The sequence below is a fragment of the Macaca mulatta genome, chromosome 1 (assembly GCF_049350105.2).
Source record: "Macaca mulatta isolate MMU2019108-1 chromosome 1, T2T-MMU8v2.0, whole genome shotgun sequence".
NCBI classification, from domain to species: domain Eukaryota; kingdom Metazoa; phylum Chordata; class Mammalia; order Primates; family Cercopithecidae; genus Macaca; species Macaca mulatta.
The window spans coordinates 122,700,220-122,707,699 of record NC_133406.1 but is presented as its reverse complement, the minus strand read 5'-3'; the positions used below and the strand labels follow the sequence as shown (position 1 = coordinate 122,707,699).

Sequence of the window (7,480 nt, the reverse complement as noted above, 5' to 3'; positions counted from 1 at the left end):
CCTTATCTGAAAAACATGGCCCATAACGCCACTTTGCATTGTGCAGTTGAAAGAACACTTCATACCTGCTTTTTGCAGCATCTGCAAGAAGTGGTTAAAACAACAAATGAAATCTGAGGTGCTGTGAGGGCAAGTTGCCTTGGCTCGCACAGCTGCTAAGTGGTGGTGTGTGGATTTGAATTCGTTTCCGTCAGGCTGGGCACTGTGAGTAATATCTGCCCAGCCTGGGTCACTGGGTTGCTGAGAGTTCGTAGCAACACTGTCCGAGAACCTGTTCTGAGAAGTGGCAGGTGCTCTGCCGTGTGGTGTATCGTTTTAGCCAGTGACGATGGGAGAGGTGTGGTCTGGGAGAGTCACTCCACACCCACTTTTTCTGAGGCGGAAACAGCATTTGTTTCCACCTGTGTAGCCCCTGATCAGCTACGCTGAGCTTTATGTTCCTTCTTGTTAATGTGGGAAGGTTTGTTATTATTTCATGGGAGCTGCTGGGGACTGATAATAACCGGTTTATTGAGTGCTTACCCGGTGACCTGCACTCCACCGGACACAGGACCTGCAACTGCAAGTGGCAGTGTCAGTAAAGCTCACGGCAACCCTCTGAGTGAGGTGAGGTCACTCTCTTTCACAGAGGAGCAATTGGAGGCACAGGAGCTAGCAGGTTTGTGGCCTAATTTCTTTCCATTAAACTTTACATTCATTGTTTGTCTTTGACGAGATTATTAAAGGCTATATAATACTCTGTCATAGACATGTAGCTCCTTTAATCATTTCCCTTGTATTTGACATTTGCTCGTACGTTAAGACACAAACAGTGCTATGGTGGACAAACTCATAAAATTCTGTGCACCTCTACGCTTATTTCCTTGAGGTAGATTCCTGGAAATGGAGTTACTAGGTCAAAGGGCATGAACTCATTTACTGCTCCCTGTGTGCTGCCAAGCGGCTTTCCAGAAGAGAAAAGCTGAGGTCCCGACACTCCCACGAGAGGCATACAGGAGATGGCCATGCAGGAGGATTGGAAACCACGCTCAGCTCTGTTTTTTCTCTCATCTGTTCAGATGATCTCACAAAGACGGGTCTTATCCAACCTCAACTTGTTAAAACGTACGGTAGCAAGTAATTTGGAATAGTCAACTCTATGGGCCTATTCTGTGGATCTCTGAACATCTGCAGGCACCTTCCCACGGATGCTGCTTGGCCAGGTGGACGAGTCAAGGGGGAGTGAGTCCTGCAGGAGGTCTCAGGCCAGAGACTCTGTGGTGAGATCTGAGGTGTCATCTGCCGCATGAAAATACTAAGCCTATGTGTAAGAAATACAAGACTTGTCATCAAACCTGCCAGTAATGATACGTTCTAACATTTATTATTTACTCAATAAATTATGCATATTTATCAGTGTAATCCTGATATTAATCTTAGGAGGTGGACTTTATTAGTATGCTCATTTTAATAGTGGGAATGAGGAAACTATATAAGATGCAGAAAGTGGTTTGTCTGAGGTCATGCAGTTAGTAAACAGGTGGTGGATCCGGACCGATTCTGGTCAGTCTGACTCTACGGACCACACACCCACCCACCATACTGTACTGCTCTACTGTTTGACTGATGGGCAACAGATACTCTAGGCCAACCAGTCTTGAGTTCCTGGTAAACACTGCTGAGAACAGCACTGAAAAAAAGCTTTGGCAGCACCTGAGGCAATCTGATGAGGTGCTGTTGTCCACTGGATGAGACAAAGTATAAAATGCAGATGGCAAATGGTTTTTATCCCTTTCCTTGGCATCTGGTAAGGGGTCCTGTATCCTATACCTCTTCCTTGTACCTATTCCCCGTGCTACCAAGAGTGACCAGGACTAAGAATCAATGTGGCCACCAGGACCCTCTGGCTTCTGCTTAACCATGCCCATCTGCTCTCCTCCCTCCTGCGCAGGGCTGTGAGGGGTGTGGTGTGCCGGTCACGTTCGCTTCCTGGTTTGCTGGTGCAGCAATGTGCAACACTGAGACCTGGGCCCTGCATGGCAGAAAGCATTGTGCTAGACCAATGTGGTGGGGACACAGCATGTGCTCCAAGAGATGGATGGAGAGAGGAAGGGTCAGGCATGTGCATGGATAGAAAAATCGATAAATAGATCAATAAAGAACTCAGGCCAGGTGCAGTGGCTCACACCTGTAACCCCAGTACTTCGGGAGGCTGAGGTGAGAGGATCACTTGAGCTCAGGGGTTCGAGACCAACCTGGGCAACATGGTGAGACCTCGTCTCTGCAAAATATATGTATATTAGCCAGACGTGGTGGCACATACTTGTGGTCCCAACTACTTGGGAGACTGAGGTGGGAAGATCCCTTGAGCCCGGGAAGTTGAGGCTACAGTAAGCCTTGTTCGTGCCACTGCACTACAGCCTGGGTGACAGAGCGAGACCCTGCCTCTAAATAAATAAATAGATAAAGAGCTCAGCACCATTTTTTTTCACTAGTCTGCACTAGATTGTAAGCTCCATGAGAGCTGGGGCCCTGTTGCTTCATTAACTGTGGTGTATCCAGGGTCTAACACTAATTGATGCGTGGTTGGTAGGGGACAAATGTTAGATGAATGAATGGTGGCAGGTGCTGTAGGACTGTCAGACATTTGAATAAAGCATTCCGTTTTTTGGAGTTAGGAAGGATGTCCCTGCATGTGGCTGTGCCCCAGGCCCCAGCCAGCTCTGGGCCTGTGGGTCTGTGGAGGAGCTGAGGCACTGCTTCCACCATCCAGGTCCAAGAAGCCAGGCAAAACCCAGCAGGACAGCTGCCTTTCATCTGTGGGGTTTCCCTTCAGGCAGGGCGTGACTCACAGAGGCAAACCATTCCAGCTTCCTGTGGCCCTGAGTTCTGCTCAGTCTGGCTCTCAGAGGCCCAGTCTTACCGGCCCAGCCTGCCCTGATCCCAGCCCTCGGTAGGATGCTAAGGCAGGGGTTGTCATGTCAGGGATTCCATTAGTCTCGTGGTTTTTAAACTTGAGTATGCACGGGAATCCCCTGGAGGTCTTGGAAAAACACAGATGCCTGGGCCCCACCCCTGGATTTCTAATTCAGCAGGTTGGAGGTAGGACCCAGGAATCTGCATTTCCAACCAGTTCCTGGATGATTCATCCTTTGAGAACTGTGTTAGGCCCACCTCTGCCAGGCATTCTCAATTCCACGTAAAAGGGTGCTGAGGTCTGATGTCACCAGCAAGGGGCTCTGGGAGCCTCTGTAGGCTGGTAGCTGCTGGGTGGCTCAGCGTGGACCCTCAACACCCATTGCTGCTGCAGCCGCTGGTATCTGTCATGGCTCTGTCCCCCCGGCCCTTCCCTTCCACCATTCCTCCCCAACCACCTCTGCTTCCTTAGCCCTCTGCTCGGGAGGGTGCTCATACCTGGACTGAGCTTGGGAGCTCCCTGCCCCGTGGAGAGAAAGAACCACTCACCCTCCTCTCCTCCCTCAGCCTTTGCTAGAACCCAGCTCCATCAGCCTTTGGGGCCCCTGTGGAGCTTCCTGTCCTGGCCAGGCCCACCATGCCCTGCAGGATTGCCTCCCACCTCATAGGCCTGCTTTCACAGGGGCCTCCCTCACTGCCTCTGAAGCCCCGTCCTCCTCATCCTGCAGCTTTCCCGCCTGTCTGTCCTCCCTTCCCACATACACCCAACTCTCACCAGCCTGGGCCTTTGTCTTGCTGGGCCCTGTGTTTGACCAGGACAACTTATTTGGAAATTTCCTCCAACTTTGCGAAGGCGACAGTAAGTAAAGGATCCAGGACCCAAGGCTCAGGAATGTGTTGGTCCTGCTGGGAAATGCTTGCTTCCTGTGGACCCAGCTGAAAAGTACATAGGAAGCAATTATTTAATAAAGGGAAAGGTAATAAAGAAGCTCAATAAATATCTGTTGAATAAGGGAACACAAAAGCTGCTTTCCAGATGCACACCCAAAAACACCTCTTTAACAAAGCACTTTGATTCTGTGAGAGCCCTGCGGGTATGTGTGCAAAGCCCTTGATCATTTGACCCCCAAGTGGGGAAATGAGAATCCCCTACCGGGACATTTCTAGGTTGGAAATTTCTCTGGCACAGTGATTTCTAGTGAGTTCCATGGCCGCTAGTGCCCTAGGCTAATAGGTGCTAAACATCAAAAAGCACCCTAGAGATAATAAATTTGGGAACCACTGACGTCAATAAATATAAACTCGTCCATGCACTGGGGGACTTCTCTGAGCATGGGGTAGGGAGGGGTTGCCTCAGGCCATTCCCAGGTTCTTAGACCATGAGAACCTGCCCCCAGGTCATCTGCTCAGTGGTTTGCATCTGCTCGCTAGGGCTGGGAACCTGGCGGAGGGTAAAGGTAAGGGGTAGGATGGGAATGAAGGCAGTTTTTCATTTTCTCACCTAGCTTCTAATTTGTGTGTAGGAAGGAAGATTTCCTTTTCTTCCAGGCTTCCACCAGGGAGGCCTTAGAGAGGCTTCCCCCTTCCCTAGACTCCCACAGAGATGCTGAGGCCTTGGGGGGTGACTGCCAAGGACACTGAGGAGCCTGATACCCGGGTCAGAGGTCTCTCTGTACACACACACACACACACACACACACACACACACACGCACTTGCACGTGAGCCTTGTAGCCGCAGGCCACTGGAAATGGAGTCATGGTCACCCCACATGAGGACCCTTGGTATAGAGGAAGACTCGCGGGAATATGGGCAGACAGCTGGACGAGAGTTTAGAGGAGCGTTCCCAATGCCCTCGACGTGCACTCGCCTCCTGTCTGGACACAGGATGGGCTGTGTTCTGACCGTCCAGGCATGTGAGGTCAGGAGCACAGAGCAGGGTGGAAATCACCAATAAGAGAGTGAGCTGGAAGCTGGCATTTGGGGGAAGGTAGTGCCATCCCATCCTCCCTCTTCCCAGCTTCATGGCAGCCAGTAAGCTTTGCCCTCTTTGAGGACCTGCATCCCCCTGGGACCTGGTCAAGGCAGGGTGGGCGTGGGTGGAGCCCCTGTCGGGGAGAGCTGGGCTATGCCCAGGCCCTGCATGGGAGATTAACCACCAGGGAAGGCATCTGTGCCCAGCGTGGGAAGCTTGGGCTCCTGGTCCTGCCAGTTCAGGTTCCTCTTCTAGTGAGATGTTTTCTCTGGAGCTCTGGGAAAGAAGTTTTCTGGGACACCTGTGGAATGTTACACCCACCCACTGTGGTTAGAGGAGAGGGCGTGCAGAATCCCTCGTCACCCAGCTGATCTGAGACAGCAAACGTCAACACCAAGCCTCCTTGGCCTCGTGCCCTGTTGGGGGACACTCAGAGGACGGTGTCCCAGCTCCACTCCAGTAGAGCTGCAGGAGCAAGAAGATGACAGAGCGAATTTGACTCCCAGGAGGGGCCTCTCAATTTGAGGCCAGAGTAGGGTTGGAGTGGGGTGGGAGGTAGTCCTAATTGCTCTGGAGAGAAGCTCAGAGATGGGGAGGAGTGGGGATAGAGCAGAGTGGACGTGGGGCTAGACCAGAGTCTCCTGAACACCTGGTAATGGCTCACACCAGCCCAGAACCTCATTCACCTCAGTCAGTCGTCATCCAGTGAGAGCCCCTCTGGCCTGGAATGGGCCCTTTCCCCAAAGTGGTCTCAGTGGGTGTATGGCTGTGGGGCCTCTGTTTATGTCTTCCCAGGCCACTCTCCATGGGTACAGTGTGGCCACAGGTTAGGCCTGTCCGTCATAGCAGCCCCCATCCCTGGAGACCACTGGGGAGCTGTTCCTCTCTTTGCCCCCATTCATCTGGCACCCACCTGGGACAGGCCCTGCCCCAGCGTGATCTCCCACCTGCCTCCTTGGGCCTCTTCTTGCCCACAGCAGTCCCAGGGCTTTCACCTCCTCTTGTCCTCATCCATCCTGTTTGCTCCATGTTTGGAGTCTTGGCGGGGAATCTTCACGCTTCAGAAGTGAGTGGGACATTGAGAAAGACAGACTAGTGCTGATGGGAGTCCCCCGGCTTTTGCTGAGAGGCAGCGACTCCTCATCAGACAGGTACGGACGGTTATTCAGGGCCCCCTTGCCTTCTGCCATGGCAGTGCTGGCACGGAGGACCACATGTGTCTAATAACAGCCAGAGTTCCAGCTGCCTTAGCCTTTCCCTTCCGGAAGCTCACTTTAGTCCGTCCTTCAACTCTTGGTGGCCTTCATTGCTTCAGCTTGTGGCCTTCTAAAACCATGGCTTCCCTGGCCGTCAGTGGTGAAAAGTCTACAAAACCTGGAGCCCACAGAAGGGTTGCTATGTCAAGAAATTGTCCCTGGCGTCTTACACTGAGAGAATCCATCTGCCCTTGGCCTCTCCATGGGTAACTGGAGCACAGGTACTGTCCTGGCATGGCAGCCCTTCTGGGATGGTCTGATTCTCCCTGAGCCGATGTTGGCACTGGTTTCTAGGTTTCCATAAAGCTGTTCAGGTCTAATTGTGCAGAATAGAAGGGGAGAGTGTCATTCTCCTGCTAAGAATCTGGGGTTACCTTTTCCCCCTTCCTCCTTCCCAATAGCACAATGTCCTACAACAGTGATGGGCAAGGTGGGGAAAGGCCCGTGTTGTCCAGTCATCTCCCTTGTGGCCTGTGGAGTGTGGGATTTGGGGCTCAGCTCTGTGCCTGGCTGAGCCTGAGGCCTTGAGCATTGCTCATTCAAATCTCCAGAATCTAAGTCCTCACCTCTGAATCATGGGGCAGGGATGGGACCTCTGCCTACCCTCTTCACTGCTGCTGGGAGGTCAGTGTGGGCCCACCCAATGTGTGTTTGCTGTGGTCACAGAGATCCTGGGCACTCCAGTATCACAGAGATGGTATAGGAAGCTTTCAGGCAGTAAAATCTGAGAGCTGGCCCTTTAAGAGATTAGTGGATTCCTAGCTTAGCCCAACAACCAGGCCAGGACCAGGACGGCTGCAGCAAGAAATGGGAAAACACTTCCGCCAAGCTCTCTACCTAGGATTGCACCCTGTTTCCAGGTTACTGGAATGTACTGGGGCCTCAGCTCACCTGCACATGCAGGGAAGTCCCCAAACCCTACAAATTCTATTTACCCTGAGTGACTGCAGCTGGACTGTGTGTGGGGTGTGTGTGTGTGTGTGTGTGTGTGTGTGTGTGTGTGTGGTGTGTGTGTGTGCGCGCATGCAGCGAGGCCCCTCCAGGCCCATGGTTTGGAGAGCCAGGCAGCAGGACACTGAGCACCCTGTGGGTAGTGCCAGCTTCTCAGCAGCTGAACAGGTTGGTGCTGGGAGAGCTTGGAGCCAGCTGGCTCTCAGCACCGAGACTCCCAGGGGCGGGACCTCTTGGAAATGTAAGCCTGAGCTTCTAAACCTCTACTCAAAGCCCACAACCACTTTCCTCTCCATTGTCTTCAGAAGAGTGAGGCCCAGGGCCCTGCCTGGTCTGGCCTCCCAGGCTCTGGCTCACTGTGCTCCCCACTCCTTCCCATTCTCTCAGCCCAGCCACACTCACAT

At 52.6% G+C, this 7,480-nt stretch overlaps 1 long non-coding RNA gene across 1 annotated transcript; it reads left to right on the top strand.

Moving 5' to 3' along the window:
• The first annotated feature begins 258 nt into the window (after positions 1 to 258).
• LOC144337772 (uncharacterized) lies at positions 259 to 1,392 on the top strand. The gene is made up of 2 exons (XR_013411271.1): positions 259 to 658; positions 873 to 1,392. It is a non-coding gene; the product is annotated as an uncharacterized LOC144337772 (long non-coding RNA).
• Positions 1,393 to 7,480: the final 6,088 nt, after the last annotated feature.